Here is a 19,061-nt window from a genome sequence, read left to right as displayed (position 1 = left end):
TTGGTGCACCCCCTTGTGGTCTTTGTGCGCAGTCTTGTTGTAGTTAAGCCTTGATTGTTGTAGGTAATACTGGGGGGGATTTGACCTCCAGGCCAACTGGCTGTGAGAATCAGCTGTCAGAAATGCCATGGACTCCTTGGCATTAATTTTGTATCCTGCTACATTGCCAAATTCATTTATTAAGACTAATAATTTTTTGATGGAGTCTTTAGGGTTCTCTATGTACAGTATCATGTCATCTGCAAATAAGGACAGTTTTACTTCTTCTTTTCCAATTTGGATCCCTTTTATTTCTTCTTCTTGTCTAATTGCAATGGTTAGTACTTCCAGTACTATGTTGAACAGGAGTGGTGAGAGGGGGCATCCCTGTCTTGTTCCTGTTTTTTGGGGGAATGGTTTTAGTTTTTGCCCATTGATTATGATGTTGGCTGTGGGTTTGTCATATATGGCTTTTATTATGTTGAGGTATGATCCTTCTATTCCTACCTTGCTGAGAATTTTTATCAAGAAAGGGTGTTGAATTTTGTCAAAAGCTTTTTCTGCATCAATTGATATGATTATGTGTTTTTTTTTCTCTCAATTTGTTTATGTGATGTATTACGTTTATTGATTTGCGGATATTGTACCATCCCTGCATCCCTGGAATAAATCATACTTGGTCATGGTGTATGATCTTTCTGATGTACTGCTGGATCTGATTTGCTAGGATTTTGTTGAGGATTTTGGCATCTATGTTCATGAGGGATATTGGCCTGTAATTCTCTTTCATTGTGTTGTCTTTATCTGGTTTTGATATTAGGGTGATGCTGGCTTCATAGAATGAGCTTGGAAGTGTTCCTTCTTCTTGAATTTTTTGGAATAGTCTGAGGAGGATAGGTTTTAGTTCTTCCTTGAATGTTTGGTAAAACTCCCCTATGAAGCTGTCTGGTCCTGGGCTTTTGTTTGCTGGAAGCTTTTTGATGACTGCTTCAATTTCTTCCATAGTTATTGGCCTATTGAGATTTGTAGTTTCTTCCTGATTAAGTTTTGGAAGGTTGTATTTTTCTGTGAATATGTCCATTTCCTCCAGGTTGTCTAGTTTGTTGGAGTAGAATTGTTCATAGTATTTTCTAACAATCCTTTGTATTTCTGTGGGGTCTGTTGTTATTTCTCCTCTTTCATTTCTGATTTTGTTTATTTGGGTCCTCTCTCTTTGTTTCTTGGTGAGCCTGGCTAGAGGTTCATCAATCTTGTTTATCCTTTCAAAGAACCAGCTCTTGGTTTTGTTGATCTTTTGTATTGTGTTTTTGGTCTCTATGTCGTTTATCTCTGCTCTGATCTTTATTATTTCCTTCCTTCTGCTTACACTGGGCTTTTCTTGTTGCTCTCTTCCTAACTTTTTGAGTTGTAGGGTTAGGTAATTTATTCTCATTGTTTCTTGTTTCTTGCCGTAGGCTTGTAGAGCTATGAACTTCCCTCTCAAGACGGCTTTCTCTGTGTCCCATAGGTTTTGGATTGTTGTGTTTTCATTGTCGTTTGTTGCCATGATGTTTTTTATTTCTTCTTTGATCTCTCTGGTAACCCAGTCATTGTTTAATAGCACGCTATTTAGTCTCCATGTCTTTGATTTTTTTGGATTGTTTTTATTGTAGTTGATTTCCAGTTTTATGCCATTGAGGTCTGAGAAGATGTTTGATATGATTTCAATCTTCTTGAATTTGAAGAGACTTTGCCTGTGACCCAATATATGGTCTATCTTTGAAAATGACCCATGTGCACTTGAGGAGAATGTATATTCTGTGGCTTTGGGGTGAAATGTTCTGAAGATGTCAATTAATTCCATCTGATCTAGTGTGTCATTTAGGATTGATGTTTCTTTGCTGATTTTTTGTTTAGAGGATTTGTCCAATGGTGATGACGGGGTGTTAAAGTCCCCTACTATGATTGTGCTGCTGTCAATCTCTCCCTTGATCTCCTCCAGAAGATTTCTTATGTATTTGGGTGCTCCTATATTGGGTGCGTATATGTTTACCAAAGTTATTTCTTCTTGTTGGATTGCTCCCTTTAGTATTATGAAGTGGCCTTCCTTATCTCTTTTTATGTCCTTCACTTTGAGATCTAATTTGTCAGATATAAGTATTGCTACCCCGGCTTTTTTTCCGTTTCCATTTGCCCAAAAAACCTTTTTCCATCCCTTCACCATCAGTCTGTGTGCGTCTTTTTTTCTGAGGTGGGTTTCCTGTAGACAGCAGATATATGGGTCATGTTTTCTTATCCACTCAGTTACCCTATGTCTTTTGATTGGGGCATTTAATCCATTTACATTTAAAGTTATTATTGATAGACACTTGTTTGTCGCCATTTTCATTCTTTACCCCTGTGTTCCTTCTTTGTTTCCTATTTTTTCTTTTTACAGCAGACCCTTTAGCATTTCTTGCATTGCTGGTTTGGTGGTAATAAACTCCTGTAGTCCTTTTTTGTCTGTGAAGCTCCTGATTTGACCCTCAATTTTGATTGATAGCCTTGCTGGGTACAGTATTCTTGGATTCAGACCCTTCGTTTGGATGACTTTGTATATTTCACTCCATTCCCTTCTGATGTGTTCCCAAACACATCCCTGATGTATTTCTGTTGAGAAATCAGTCGCTAGTCTGATGGGGGATCCTTTGTAGGTAATTTTCTGTCTCTCTCTGGCTGCTTTTAAGATTCTTGCTTTGTCATTGGTGTTTGCCAATCCTATCTAATGAAAGAGAAAAATGGTAATTGGCGTACGACGATACCCTTTTCATTGGCTAATCAGGGCTATATGCAAATTAACTGCCAACTAAGATTGGCAGTTAACTGCCAACAAGATGGCGGCTAATTTGCATATGTAGGCACAATGCAGGGAGGCGAAAGGGAAAGCAGGAAGAAGCCCCCTGCCACTGACAGTGATCAGAAACCCAGGGGGGAGCTAAGAGCTGGGGGGCAGGGCAAAGGCGGCCCTGGGGCTGCCTTTGCCCTGCCCCCCAGCCATGATTGGAGAATCAGGTGCCTTTTCCGCCCTGGCCAGTGATAGCAGGAAGTAGGGGTGGAGCCAGCAATGGGAGCTGGACATGGTCGAAGCTGGCAGTCCCGGGAGCTAGGGGTCCCTTGCCTGGGCCTAAAGTGGAGCCCACGATCGCGGGGCCGCTGCAGCTGCGGGTCCCCGCTGCCCGGGCCGGACGCCTCGGCCAGAGGCGTTAGGCCTGGGCAGGGGCGGAGCCTGCAACCGCGGGGAGCTGGGGGTCCCCTGCCCAGGCCTGACACCTCTGCCGGAGGCCTCAGGCCTGGTCAAGGGGCCGATCTGGTGATTGGTGATTGGAGGGTGATGAGGGTCAACTCCTCTGGCCGAGGCATCAGGCCTGGGTGGGGGGCGGAGCCAGGGATTGGGGGGATATGATTGTCCCCTTGCCCAGGCCTGAAGCCTGGGTCAGAGGCATCAGGCTTGGGCGGGGGGTGGAGCAAGCGATCAGAGGGAGATGGGGGTCCCCTGCCCAGGCATGATTCCTGGGCCAGAGGCCTCAGGCCTGGGCGGGGGCCAGAGCCAGTGATCGGGGGGAGATGGGGGTCCCCTGCCCAGGCATGATTCCTGGGCCAGAGGCCTCAGGTCTGGGCGGGGGCCAGAGCCAGTGATTGGGGGGAGATGGGGGTCCCCTGCCCAGGCATGATTCCTGGGCCAGAGGCCTCAGGCCTGGGCGGGGGCCAGAGCCAGTGATCGGGGGGAGGTGGGGGTCCCCTGTCCAAGCCTGACACCTCTGGCGGAGGCGTCAGGCCTGGGCAAGGGGCCGATCAGGCGATCGGAGGGTTATGGGGGTCTACGCCTCTGGCCGAGGCATCAGGCCTGGGCAAGGGGCAGAGCCAGCAATCGGAGGGGTCTGGGGGTCCCCTGCCCAGGCCTGACGCCTGGGCCAGAGGCATCAGGCCTGGGCTGGGGGCAGAACCAGTGATGGGGGGAAATGAGGGTCCCCTGCCCAGGCCTGACACCTCTGTCAGAGGCGTCAGGCCTGGGCAAGGGGCCGATCCTGCGATTGGAGGGTGATGGGGGTCAACGCCTGAGGGCTACCAGTATGTGAGAGGGGGCAGACTGGGCTGAGGGACACTCCCCCCCCCCCCAGTGCACGAATTTCGTGCACCGGGCCCCTAGTTTAATTATAATGTGCTTTGGCATTGGTCTTTTGGGGTTCATTTTGCTTGGGACTCTGTGAGCTTCTTGGATTCATGTGAGTTTTTTCTTCCCTATATGAGGGAAGTTTTCTGTCATTTTTTCAAACAGGTTTTCTATTCCTTGCTCAGTTTCCTCTCCCTCAGGCACCCCTATTATTCGGATGTTGTTTCGCTTTGTGTTGTCCCAGAGTTCTCTTAGACTCTCTTCCTGCTTTTTAATTTTTTTTTCTAGAAGCTGCTCTGCTTGGGTATTTTTTCCTACCTTGTCTTCTAGCTCACTGATGCAGTCCTCTGCTTCTTCTAGTCTACTGTTGATGCTTTCTATTGAGTTCTTTATAGCAGTGATGTCATGTTTCATTTCTTCTTGGTTTTTCTTCATTTCTTCTTGGTTCTTACACATATTGTTGAACTTGTCTTCCATTCTTTTCATCCACCTTATGGCCATTTCTCTGAATTCCTTCTCTGACAGGTTGCTTGCCTCCATTGCCTCCATTTCATTTACTTCCTTTTCTGGTGATGCCTGTTTTTCTTTCATACACGGGCTGGTTCTTTGTTTCACCATGATCTCTCTTCTTCAGATGTTTGGTTATGTAGTTCTCTCTCTGCTTTCTGTGGGGAGAAGCAGGGTTCCTCTAAGTTCACATAGTCACACTGCTTGGGATCCGTTGTTTCCGGGTTAGTAGCAGATCTCTGGATGCCGTGGATGCCGGGTCTTTGGATGAATACCCTTCCAATAACAGCCACTCAAGATGGTGTTCTCCACAGCTGAGCTGGCGCGCCGGGAGAAATTTCAGCTGCTGTCTCCAACTGTCCCTTCTCCAGGAGTCCTCTGTCTTTCCCAGCTGCACACTGTCTCCCAGCTGAATATCTTCCGCTTATCAGGGCTGTATGTTACCTGTTTCAGCTGCTTACCCTTACCTGCTCCAGGACAAGGCACAGGACACATCCGTCTATACCTCCGCCATTTTCTTCTCTGGTTGGGAACTTTTTAAAATCCTGATTTCTGGGCCTCAATCCTCCAGAAATTCTGTTTGTTACTAATGATGAGGCCCAGAAATCAGGATTTTAAAAAGATTCCCAGGTGATTCTAATGTGCAGCCAAGGTCAAGAACCACTGCTTTAGGCCCTAGCCGGTTTGGCTCAGTGGATAGAGTGTTGGCCTTCACACCAAAGGGTCCCAGGTTCGATTCTGGTCAACAGCACATACCTCGGTTGCAGGCTCCTCCCCTTTCCGGGCCCTGGTAAGGGCGCATACAGGAGGCAACCAATAGATGTGTTTCTCTCACATCCATATTTCTCTCTGTCTTTCACTCTCTCTAAAAATCAATGGAAAAATATCCAGGGGTGAGGATTAAAAAAAAGAAAAGAAAGTCTTTAGGAGACAAGAATGCCAGAAAGAAGTTTAGACTTAGTTTATGAATAATAAGACATCTATTTATTATAATTTTTATCTCCAAATAATTTTTAACATATTTTATTAATTTCAAAGAGGAAGGGAGAGGGAGAGATACTAGAAACATCAATGACGAGAGAGAATCATCAATCGGCTGCCTCCTGCACACCCACTACTGGGGATCAGACCTGAAAACTCGGGCATGTTCAGGAAATGGAACCATGACCTCCTAGTTCATAGGTCCACATCAACCATTGAGCCATCCCAGTTGGGCCTCAAATAATTTTTGTAATATCGTATAGAAATCTTTTTGCAATTCACCTGAGCATGAATAAAAATACCCTAACTGCCCATCTTGACCCTCCACATCTCTAGTTAATACCAAGTTCTAGCTATTGGTAAGTCAAAGAATCTCTTGGCCAAAACATAAAGTGGTCTTCAGGGGCAGAGGAAGAAACTAGAAATACTAGTAACAGAGTAAGAAAAGTCATGACTCTTTCTTTTTATAGCTATACAGATACTTTAAGGCATCAGGGGAGATAAAAGTTAGCAAGATTATGCTTGGTCTTGGTGAGTAGGATCATCTTCAGGATGAACATTTAAATGACATGAAAATATATGCAGAAAAGAACAAAAGTTCAGGATGGATAACACCTGATTACAAGATTTCCTATCAAACTACAGTAACAAGACACTTCTAACTGGAGCTTTTGGTATCAATATGGCCGCGTGTCCATGGAGAGAGGCTGTGGCAGTGGAGCTCCCACCCAAGGCACCCGTGTGCCCGGACAGCGAGGATGTTGCTTCCTTAGTCTGGGCCCCTGTCCAGGCTGTAAGAGAGGAAGCTGCAGCCCACCAGGGCCGCCTTCACCCTGACACCTTCTGCAGTAAACAAGATAAAATACTTCTTGGTTGGTGCTGAATCAGGAGTTGTAATGGCCTTTCATATGCCTAGAATACACAGACAGAGGAGATTCCGATGAAGTTGTTCAAGTTGGGGTCAGAGGGTTCATGGGAAAGAAAGCACAGCTAACACTGTAAGAACAGAAATGGACTATGTTGAAGACAAATTACCCAGTGCAGTTGTGTTCAATAACCCAAACATCAAAGGAGCATGTGGCTGTGGAGAAAGCTTTAATGTTTGACTCCTCAGGACTGCTCTGGCCATGAGCTCCAGGATAGCTATGGAAGCACTGGGCTTACTGAAGAAATCATGTGACTGACATGTGCTTAAGGTTTATAATGCATGACTGCCTTATGAGACAGTAAAGTGATGCACTTTGAAAATGAAGCCAGTGTATTAAAAAAAAAAAAAGACACTGTTCTATTGATGAAAGGATAGACATACAGATTAATGAGATTAATGAAATAGAATAGAAAGCCCAGAAGGATGCAGGAAAAATGGAAGTCTCATACCTTGTTGGTGGTAATAGAAATATCACACAACCATTTGAAAATGGTTTGATAGCTTCTTGTTCTTTAAAATTTTTTAAATATATTTTTATTGATTTCAGAGAGGAAGGGAGAGGGAGAGAAACATCAATGATGAGAGAGAATCATTGATTGGCTACTTCCTACATGTCCCCTAATGGCGATAGAGCCTGCAACCCCGGGCATGTGCCCTGATCGGGAATCGAACCATGACCTCCTGGCCCATAGGTCAATGCTCAATCACTGAGCAACACTGGCCGGGGCATGATAGCTTCTTATCAACTTAAACATACACTTGACATACAATCTAGAATTCTACTCCTAGGCATTTACCCAAGAGAAATTAAAACAGGTCCACATAAAGACTTGTCCATAAATATCCATAGCAACTTTATTCATAATAGTCCCAAACTATAAACAACCCCACTGTTCATCAACAGGTAAACAGATAAACAAAGTATTATATACCTAGACAATGAAATACCCAGCCATAAAAAAGGAACAAACTACATGTGCATGCAACATGGATGAACCTCAAGACATATGTATGTACCAAATACATACTGTGTGATTCCATTTATATAAAACTAGAGGCCCGGTGCACAGATTTGTGCACATTGAAAGGAAATTAATTAGGTGACCGGCAGGGTGGGACTGGCAAAACGAGCTGGACACACCCTGGAGCCAACCACCTGCGGTCCCTCCCCAGCCAGCCACAGCTGGGGCAGCACCGGGGCTCAAAGGGTGTCTGCGGAGCGAGCGGGGTCCCTCCAGCAGGTGGGGTCCCTCAGCCTGGTCTGCGGGAATCAGGCCGAAACCAGCAGTCTGACATCCCCTGAAGGGTCCTGGAATGCGAGAAGGCACTCTGCAAAGTTGCTGTCACTCGGCAGCTTCTGTGTTGAGCATCTGGCCCCTGGTGGTCAGTGTGCACCATAGTGACTGGTTGACTGGTCATTCAGTCACTTAGGCTTTTATATATATAGATTCTAAAAAATGTACAGTAACCTACAGTGGCAGAAAGTAAATCAGTGATTGCCTGGGACGGAGGTGGAGAGTACCCCACATGACTGTAAAAGGGCACTTAGGGGATGTTCTTCTATCTTGGTGACAGGGGTTACACTCTTGTCAAAACTCATGGAACGTGCCCAGCAAGTGTGGCTCAATGGTTTAGCGTACACCTATGAACCAGGAGGTCATGGTTCGATTCTTGGTCAGGGCACATACAGAGGTCATGGTTTGATTCCTGGTCAGGGCACATGCCTGGGTTTCAGGCTCGACCCCTAGTAGGGGCCTGCAGGAGGCAGTTGATTGATGATTCTCCCTCATCATTGATGTTTCTATCTCTCTCTCCCTTTTCCTTCCTCTCTGAAATGAATAAAAATATATTTTTAAAAAAATTCATTGAACTGTATACTTTCAATAAATGCAGTTTATTGTATGTAAATTATACCTCTATAAGTGTGAGAGATACTATATATACCAGGTATAATGCTAAAGGCTTGTGGAACACACAGATGATAAAATATTACTGTTCCCTAGGCTTCACAATTGAAAATAATATGTGCATAACTTTCAGGAAAGATGATTTGTTTTCTCCTTCTTCCTTCATTTTTCTTCCTTCCTCATTCTTCCTTCTTCCTTCCCCCTTCCTCCTTCTCCTCCTTCTTCCCCTTCTACTCCTCCTCCTCCTTCTTTTTCTTCTTTTATTATTGTTTTGTTAATCCTCACCTTAGGATATTTTTTCCCATCAATTTTTTAGAGAGAGTGGAAGTGAGGGGGAGAGACAGAGAGAGAAACATTGTTGTGAGAGAGATGCACTGACTGGTTGCCTCCTGTATGCACCTGGGCAGGGGCCAGGGATCGAGCCTGCAACAGAGCTACTTGCCATTGACTAGAATCAAACCCCAGACCCTTCAGTCCGCTAGCCTGAAACCAAAAGTAGCAAGTAATTTTTGCATAAAATATATTAAATATATTTATTTTCTTGCTTTGGTTATATGTAACCAAGGTTACATGGTGGTGGATTAGTGTCAAGGTCAGTTGATCAAAATGCAACCTTTTTAGAGACTGGTTTCCCTTTAAGTGCCTCATGTTGTTTTGCAAAGTCCATGTAATTTAATTCATGTAATCACCCTTTCAACACAAAAACTTCCCTGATGTTGCCTTATTCTAGCAAAAATAGCATTATCTGATCCAACAGATGAATACTCCTGAGACATCATACAATAACAAACCAATATGAACACCGGGAAAAAGAAAACCAAATATTGACAAAGAAATTAAAGTGCAGTTTTACACTCTTAAGGGATTGACCTCACAGTTCTAAGTTAAACATCGGATCGCAGGATTGTTTGGGAACTTTTTACTCATAGACAGGAGTAAATTTCTCATGGCGGAATAACAATCTTTCAGACAATGTACAGATTACAAATGTGTGGGTTTTTTTTTAAACTCCTGTTTCTTTGGCTTTGATAGCTACATTTTATTTCAGAATTGTGCATTTACCAATAATATTCCAGACTCCCAGATAATAAGAGTTACTTAACCTGGCAATAATTATAGTCTGTTTTACAGAGAATTAAGAACATAATAGGAACCATGCATCAGATAAAACTTTTCCTTCAAACAGCAATATACTTGCCCTGCCTGGGTAATTCAGTTTGTTAGATCATTATTCCGACATGCCAGGATTCAGGTTTGATTCCCAGTCAAAACATATAAGAAGCAACCAATGAATCCTATTTAAAAGCCTAATATGTTAAGTGTCTGGTCATCCAGTCGGCCATTCAACCAATCAAAGCATAATATGCTAATGATATGCTAAGGCCGCTCAACCGCTTGCTATAACGTGCACTGACCACCAGGGGGAAGATGCTCCGACCAGTAGGTGAGCTTGCTGCTAGGGTCTGGCTGATTGGGACTGAGCAAGATGGGCTGGACATGCCTGGAGCCCTCCTGCGGCCCTGATCGTGCACCAGTGGGGTCCCTCAGGCTGGCCTGCGCCCTCTCCCAATCCGGGACCCCCCAGGGTATTTCGGAAAGCTGGTTTCAGTCTGATCCTGCAGGCCAGGCTGAGGGACCCCACTAGTGCACAAATTCGTGCACCGGGCCTCTAGTGTATAAATAAGTGGAACAACAAATCAATGTTTCTGTCCTGCTGGTGTGGCTTAGTAGTTGAGCATCAAACCCATGAACCAGGACAGTTTGACCCCTGGTCAGGGCAGATGCCTGGGTTGCAGCCTCAAACCTGGTAGGGGGCGTGCAGGGGGCAGCCCATCAATGTTTCTATCTCTCTCTTCCTCTCCCTTCCTCTCTCTCTAAAAAACAACTAATAATCTTTTTAAAATGTTCATTGAATCAATAAATTAATAAGACATTTCTGATTTTGTCAGCTACACCAGCGGTTCTCAAAGAGTGGTCCTTAAATCAGCAGCATGTGCATCACCTTGAGTTTGTTAGAAACGCACATGCAACTTAGTATATCTGGGTATGGGGCTGAGCAAACTAATTTAATGAGCTATTCAGATGATTCTTATGCCTGTTACACTTTGAGAACCACTAATCTAGACAGTATTTTTCTTTAAAAGTGAATAACATTTTCTAAATCTCAAAAATATTATGCTGAGCAAAAGAAGTCAGAGACAAAAGAGCACACAATGAATTATTCAAAACCTCAATAGTGGTTGCCTGGGGTTGGGAGATATTTAAATGGAAAAAGGCATGAGGGAACTTTCTAAAGTGTTGGAAAGTTTTATCTAAACCTTGATGGAATGTAGATTACATGAGTGTATGACCAAGTCAAAACATATCAAACTGGATACTTGAGATCTGTGCATTTTATATAAGTGAAATACAAACAAAAAAAATTAAAATAAAATATATTAATGCCATTCTAATTCTTGCTGCTTACGTTTTTTTTAGGTGTAGTTTTACATAGCAATCCTTTCCTTTTTCTTTATTTAATTTTTATTATTATTATTTTTTTATTGATTTTAGAGAGAGGAAGGGAAAGAGAGAAACATTGATCAGTTGTCTCCTGTATGCACCCAACTGGGGATGGAACCCAAAACCTGGGTATGTGCCCTGACCAGGAATTGAACCCACTATCCTTTGGAGCACCGGACAATGCTGCAACCAACTGAGCCACACTGGCCAGGGCACATAGCAATCTTAAAACTATCTACAAGATCTTACATGATATGACCCCCTACCTACTTTTCTAATATTATGTTACCAAGCTCTCCCCTACCTACTATCCTATTATCTGTTACCAAACCCCTATCACTTTTTATACCTTGACCAGCACTAAGCTTTTAGTTCCCCAATGATACATATTTCCATCCTGCCCCAGGACCTTTGCTCATGCTGTTACCGCTCCCTAGAATGTTCCTCTTTCTTCCCTTCTACCTAGTTAACTCCCATTCTTCTTTCAGTTCTAATTCTTCTGCTTGTCCCTAAGGAAAACCATCCCAAATCTTACTTTATTGTCTGTTTCCATGGAACCCTTTGTAGGGCTACTGTGTATGCTTATGCAGGTTGTTAATCTAAACAAGGGTTCTAGCTGAGGTGATAAGGCTGAAATTCAATTTGTGCTTCACTTACAAAGCCTTGCACATGGAGCAGGACTGTGTCAACCTGGAAGAAGGGCTGCCTTTCTTTCTTTTTTTTTTTTAATTCTCGCCTGAGGATACTTTTCCCATTGATTTTTTTTTTTTTTTTTTTTTTTTTAGAGAGAGAGAGAATCCAAGGGAGGTAAGGAGGCAAGGAGCGGGGTGGGAAAGAGAGAGAAAGTGTGTGTGAGACAGAGAGAAACATTGATATGAGAGAGACACATGGATTGGTTGCCTTCCACATGCGCCCGACCAGTATCTTTATTCGTGTGATTATTTGTTTCCCCAACTAGACAGTAAGCTCTATGACCAGGGCCAGGATGAAATCTGCTACCCAAATCGAACCTGTAACCCTTCAGTGCACTCGACACTCTAACCACTTAGACACACCAGCCAGGGCTGGGCTGCCTTTTTCTTTTTTTAAAATGTTTTGTTGACTTTCAGAGAGAGGAAGGAAGAGGCAGAAAGAAATAGAAACATCAATGAGAGAGGATCTTTGACTGGCTGCCTCCTGCACACTCACTACAGGGAATCAAGCCGGCAACCGGAGCATGTGCCCTTACCAGGAATGGATCTGTGACCTCCTGGTTCATAGGTTTGATGCTCAGTCAATGAGCCACACCAGCTGGGCTGCCTTTGGCTAATTCATCAGAGACATAGTCTGCCTGCCAAGCTCTGCTACTCTGGGTTGGTTCTGTCTATATGGGGACACCTTTCTAAAGACAGCATAAAGATACAATGGCGGCAGCAGCAGCCCTGACCACAGGCTTCCCTTCATAGTATTTACTACAATTGTAAGTTTAGATTTACTAACCTGATTATTTGTTTTTCCCACTAGACAGTAAGCTCTATGACAGTAAGAAACTGTCTGGTTTTGCTTATTATCAAGGATTCCCAGCTCCCAGAACAGTGCCTGTCACATAGTGGGTATTCAGGAAACATTTATTAAATACATGAGACATTTTTTAATGTTGGAAGAATATTAGGCTTTTTGGAGATAGGGACAGTGTCTAATTTTCCCTATTTATTTCCTCCATGGCATTCAGTAAATTCCTCCTGATTGATTTAAAAATATTCAAAGAAGCCATATGATGCTCTGTTCATAGGAAACTAGATCTGCAAGTATATGATTACACACTGAATGAGTGATGATGAACAGCTGCTATTTATGAAGCTGAAAAGACAAAAAAAAAATGTTGAATGAATAAGAAATCAACATCAACTGAAATGGGAAGGATTTAATTTAGCTTTTGAAACTCATTTCCTTATATGAAGCTTACAAGATAACAGAAGACAGTACCAAGGGAGATTGTGAATTTTCTTTTAAGTAGATGATCTTTTGAAAAATTTCCCAGATAGAACAATCACTTATTTGAAGGCTAAGGGGTATTTCTGACTAGAGTTCTCATCAGTCAAATAGGAGATCAATTTTATTTTTTAATAAGTCCAGTAGTTGAGCATTGACCCATGAACCAAGAAATCACAGTTTGATTCTCGGCCAGGGCAATGGACTCGATCCCCAGGCCATGCAGGAGGCAGCCCATAGAGGTCAATGTTTCTATCTCTCTATTCCTCCCCTTCCTTTCTCCCTAAATTCGTTAAAGACTTGACTTTTTTTTTTTTTTTTTTTGGTGTATTTGTGGAGGGGAGATAATTTTACAGAAAAGCTTCAAAACTAGTAAAGAGAGTTCCTGTATACCCTTCAGAAAATACCCAATTTTCTTCACTGTTAATATCTTACTATATTACTAGGAACATTTGTCAAAATTTAGAAATTGAAATATACGCATAACTATTATTTTTATTTAAATTCTTCATTGTTGAAAGTATTACACGTGTCTCCTTTTTCCCCCCATTGAGCTCTCTCCTGCTGCTCCCACCCCCTTTATACATAACTATTAACTAATCTGCAGACTTTATTTGGATGTTCCCAGTTTCTCCAGTTATGTCCTGTTTCTGTCCCAAGTGAGATGTTATTTTGTCCTTCAAAAGTGTATGAAAGCCTGACCAGTGTGGCTCTGTTTGTTGAGCATCATCCCATGCACCAGGAGGATGCCAGTTGGATTCCCAGTCAGGGCACATGCCCAGGTTGCAGGCTCGATCCCTAGTAGGGGGTGCAAGAGGCAGCTGATTGATGTTCTCTCTCATTGATGTTTTTCTCTCTCTCTCCCCTTCTCTCTTCCTCTCTAAAACCAATAAAAACATATTTTTTTTTTAGAAAAAGAATTTACTGTTTAAAAATAGTGTATAAAAAAAAGGAAAAAAACCAAAAATAATAAAGAAAAGGAAGCAAGAAAAATATAATAAAATAACTAAAAGGGAAAAAAACAAAACAAAAAAAAAACACACCTGGCTCGGGCCCTAGCCAGCTTGGCTCAGTGGATAGAGCGTCGGCCTTCAGACTGAAGGGTTTCAGGTTCGATTCCAGCCAAGGGCACATGCCTGGGTTGCAGGCTTGATCCCCAGTAGGGGGCGTGCAAGAGGCAGCCGATCAATGATTCTCTCTCATCACTGATGTTTCTATCTCTCTCTCCCTCTCCCTTCCTCTCTGAAATCAATAAAGAAATATATATAAAAAATTAAAAAACAAACAAACCTGGCTGGGTGGCTCAGTTGGTTAGAGCACTGTCCCAATATGCCAAGGTTGCAGGTTCAATCACCAGCCAGGGCACATACAAGAAGCAACCAATTAATGCATAAATAAGTGGAAAACAGAAATAGATGTTTCTCTCTCTCTCTCTCTCTCTCTAAAAATCTAAAGATCTATTTTATAAAAAGAAAAAACAGCCGAAACCGGTTTGGCTCAGTGGATAGAGCGTCGGCCTGCGGACTGAAAGGTCCCAGGTTCGATTCCGGTCAAGGGCATGTACCTGGGTTGCGGGCACATCCCCAGTAGGGAGTGTGCAGGAGGCAGCTGATCGATGTTTCTCTCTCATTGATGTTTCTAACTCTCTATCTCTCTTCCTTCCTCTCTTTAAAAAATCAATAAAATATTAAAAAAAAAGAAAAAACAAAAAAAGAGCCCTGACTGGTGTGCTCAGTGGTTAGAGCATCAGCCCACACACTGAAGGGTCTCAGGTTCAATTTCTGGTCAAGGGCAGGTACCTGGGTTGCAGGTTTGATCCCCAGCCCCAGTTGGGGAGTGTTTGGGAAGCAACCAACTGAAGTGTCTCTCTCAAATCAATGTCTTTCTCTCTCTCTTCCCCTCCCTCCCTTCCACTCTCTCTAAAAATCAGTGGAAAAAATATCCATATAGGGGAGAGTAAAAGATATTTTGGAAAGATTAATGGGCACTTAAAATAGATGGGAGATATAATAGTTTGAGACAAATTTTGAGTGTGGTGTGGACTTCTATCTCCTCTCCTGTGGTAAGAGTCAGTCTTCACTGGTTGTTGAAACTCCTGAAAAGGGGATTTATAACAGATGGGTTCCTTTTGGAGGCTCTGTTTTTTTTTGTTTATTTATTTATTTTTATTGATTTCAAAAAGGGAGAGGGAGAGATAGAAACATCAATGATGAGAATCACTAATCAGCTGCCTTCTGCACACCCCCCACTGGGGGGGGATCAAGCCTGCATCCTGGGCATGACTGGGAATTAAATCCTGACCTCCTGGTTCATAGGTTGACACTCAACCACTGAGTCACTGACCTCCTGGTTCTGTGCTTGGCAAACTGCGGCTCTCGAGCCATATGCAGCTCTTTGGCCCCTTGAGTGTGGCTCTTCTAAGCCTTAGGAGTAATTAAGTTAATAACAATGTACCTACCTGTATAGTTTAAGTTTAAAAAATTTGGCTCTCAAAAGACATTTCAATCGTTGTGCTGTTGATATTTGGCTCTGTTGACTAATGAGTTTGCCGACCACTGGCCTAGTTCATAGGCCAATGCTCAACCACTGAGTCACGCTGGATGGGCATGGAGGACCGGTCTTTAAGTCAGTGGTTCTCAACCTTGGCTGAACATTAGAATCACCTGGGAATCTTTTTAAAATCCTTATTTCTGAGCCTCATCCTCCGGAAATTCTGTTTCTTTATTACTAATGTTGTGGCCTCCGCCTATAACAAGGAAACAGAATTTCCGGAGGATGAGGCCCAGGAATCAGGATTTTTTTTTTTTTTTTTAAACATGAATCACTAGATTTTTTTAAAAATATATATTTTATTGATTTTTTACAGAGAGGAAGGGAGAGAGATAGAGAGTTAGAAACATCGATGAGAGAGGAACATCGATCAGCTGCCTCCTGCACATCTCCTACTGGGGATGTGCCCGCAACCCAGGTACATGCCCTTGACCAGAATCGAACCTGGGACCTTTCAGTCCGCAGGCTGACACTCTATCCACTGAGCCAAACCGGTTTCGGCGGAATCAGGATTTCAAAAAGATTCCCAGGTGATTCTAATGTACAGCCAAGGTTGAGACCACTGCTTTAAGCAGATAAGAGGAGTTCATAGAAAATGTGTTTTCAAGTGCTTTCAGCTCAAAACAATCAACATTCCATAGCAGCATATTGTGGATGGCATTTCCTGAACTCCTTCACTTCCACTCTGCTCCTTGATTACAAATCCTCTCCTGTCCTTGCTGCTTTCAGAGTTTAGCCCTATCTCTCTACTACAAGTCTTAACATCTACACTAATAAAAGAGAAACATGGTAATTGGCGTACGACCGCTACCCTTCCCATTGGCTAATCAGGGCGATATGCAAATTAACTGACTGCCAAGATGGCGGCCGGCAGCCAGGCAGCTTGAAACTAACATGAGGCTTGCTTGCTTCAGTGACAGAGGAAACCAACGTTCCCCGCCTGCCTTGCAGGCCTCTGAGCCTGCAGTTTGAACATTGTAACAAACATAGAAGCTAAAAAAAAAACCCAGAAACCAGCTTTCAGCGAGCTGGGATCTCAGAGCTGTAGTCAGAGCTGGAGTTATACATTGTTTCGAACCAAAACAAACCAGATACCTACTTTCAGCAGCGGAGGCCTAAGAGCTGGAGCCTCAGAGCTAAAGCTGGCCCAGAATTAAAAAAAAAAAAAGAAGAAAAAAAGGAGTGGTTGGGAGCTTCAGTCACCTGCCAGCCTGAAAACAGCCATCATCCCCTCACCCAGGCTGGCCAGGCACCCCAGTGGGGACCCCCACCCTGATCCAGGACACCCTTCAGGGCAAACCAGCCAGCCCCACTCATGCACCAGGCCTCTATCCTATATAGTAAAAGGGTAATATGCCTCCCAGCACCGGGATCAGCGGAGCCGAGAGGCCTCCCAGCACCGGCACAGGGGATCAGCGTGACAGGGGGCAGTGCCCAAACCCCATGATCGCCCTGCAGCTCTGTGTGTGACAGGGGGTGGGGCCACAACCTCCCTATCCGCCCTGCTCTGTTCGTGACAGGGGAAGGCACCCCAACCTCCTGATCAGCCCTGCTCTGTGCCTGATACGGAGGAGCTCCCCAACCTCTGATTGCCCTGCGGCTCTGTGTGTGACAGGGTGCGGCGCCCCAACCCTCCCCCCCCCCAACGGGCCCTGCTGTGTGTGTGACAGGGTAGAGCCATAACCTCCCCATCGGCCCTGCCCTGAGTGTGAGAGTGGCGGCGCCCCAACCCCCTGATCGGCCCTGCTCTATGTGTGACAGGGTGCGGCGCCACAACCCCCCCACCCCCACGGGCCCTGCTCTGTGTGTGATGGGGTAGAGCCATAACCTCCCCATCGGCCCTGCCCTGAGTGTGACAGGGGGCGGTGCCCCAACCCCCTAATCGGTCCTACCCTGAGCGTGACTGGGGGTGGCATTGCAACCTCCCGATCTGCCCTGCTCTGTGCATGACGGGGGCGGTGCCCCAACTCCCCAATCAGCCCTGCTCTGAGCCCGACCAGGGGCTGCACCTAGGGATTGGGCCTGCCCTCTGCCACCCGGGAGCAGGCCTAAGCCAGCAGGGCGTTATCTCACAAGGGGTCCCAGACTGCGAGAGGGCACAGGCCGGGCTGAGGGACCCCCCCTTCCCCCCAAGTGCACAAATTTTGTGCACCGGGCCTCTAGTTTATTATAATAGCCTTGAATATAATTCCCTCTTGTTTTAACAAGTGCCAGAATAATTTTTAGCATTATTAATGATTAACTAATATCTATTTATTATCCCTAACTCACCAGAAAAAAATTTAAATATCCCTCTGAGTTTTAATAAGTCTTTAATAAAAATATTTTTGCTTTGTTAGGAAGTACATGCACACTGAAAGCCATGATACTTTGATGTGTCTTTTAACCAAATGTTCAGCACTTTTCTAATTTTATGACTAGCAGTTGATTCCTACTTCCTACCTCCCACTGATCTGAGACATGTAGATTAATTTGGTTTGGAAATACTTTAGTTGACTATCCTTTAGTTGACTAACTATATTCACAATTATACTTTTCAATAGAAACGGGAACCCTAGCTGGTTTGGCTCAATGGATAGAGCGTTGACCTTCGCACTGAAGGGTTGTAGGTTTGATTCCGGTCAAGGGCTCGTAGCTCTGTTGCAGCCTCTTCCCTGGCCCGGGCCCGTGCAGGAGGCAACCAATTGGTGTGTTTCTTTCACATCAATATTTCTCTCTTCCACTCTCTCTAAAAATTAATGGAAAAATATTCTCAGGTGAGGATATTAAGAAAGGGGAATAGGTTCATCTCTGCTCATGTAAATGTCATACCAAAGCACATCTTATTTCCTCTGTGACTGACGCCATACTAGTCTTATCTGTCACCAACTGAAGAATGCTTAGCAGTGCCTGGCACATTAGAAGAGTTCAACAAAAAACTGCAATTAATATTAAGAACTGAACTTTAATTTTTTTTGTCACCTTTCTTCTTTTTCTTATTTTTTAAAAAAATGGAACACTTCACAGATTTTCATGTCATCCTTGCCTGGAGGCCGTGTTAATCTTCTCTGTATCATTCCAATTTTAATACATGTGCTGCTGAAACAGCTTCTATAATTTTCTTGAGTCTTCACTGCAAAGAAGTCTTATTCTACCCCGTCTTTGCTTTACCTTCCTTTTCTCATTCTCAACTGAGTTCTCTCCTTATCTCCAAAAGGAAGAGTGACTTGCAACCTGCTGATAATGAAACGGACAGAGATAATGATATTCTCTGTTAAGGCATCCTGCAAAAGTAATTCTGTTCACTAGAATTTTACGGATGGGGCACTCTATATTGGTTATTCACTGGTGATGTAAAGAGGTCTAAAAGAGAGAGAGAAAAAAATATATATATATCAAGTAGATGCTCAAGAAATTTTAGGTGCCTTCCTATCTCACTTTACATATGAAGACAATGAGGCTCCCAAAACCAAGGAGTGATAACCAAGTTCTACAAAAAAGAGGGTGTGTGTGTGGGGGGGGCTATCATCACTTTCCTTTTCCTGCTGCTCATTCGTTTTTGTGTCTTAATGACCACGTAACAAAATCTCCAGGCTCACCAATGTAGTTGGCATCTGTCAAGCACAAA

The 19,061-nt window shown here is 43.8% G+C and overlaps 1 long non-coding RNA gene, 1 other non-coding gene and 1 pseudogene across 4 annotated transcripts in view; 1 reads left to right on the top strand and 2 right to left on the bottom strand.

Moving 5' to 3' along the window:
* LOC132240710 (uncharacterized) overlaps nt 1-19,061 on the bottom strand; it is a 103,436-nt gene that overhangs the window by 83,317 nt on the left and 1,058 nt on the right. The window lies entirely within an intron of this gene.
* On the top strand, nt 4,440-6,702 carry LOC132242063 (iron-sulfur cluster assembly 1 homolog, mitochondrial-like; annotated as a pseudogene).
* Nucleotides 18,439-18,543, bottom strand: LOC132242370 (U6 spliceosomal RNA). The gene has a single exon (XR_009454575.1). It is a non-coding gene; the product is annotated as a U6 spliceosomal RNA (small nuclear RNA).

Source organism: Myotis daubentonii, chromosome 9 (genome assembly GCF_963259705.1).
Source record: "Myotis daubentonii chromosome 9, mMyoDau2.1, whole genome shotgun sequence".
NCBI lineage: Eukaryota > Metazoa > Chordata > Mammalia > Chiroptera > Vespertilionidae > Myotis > Myotis daubentonii.
Note: the sequence above shows the minus strand (reverse complement) of the source record. Positions and strands in the feature narration are given on the sequence as shown.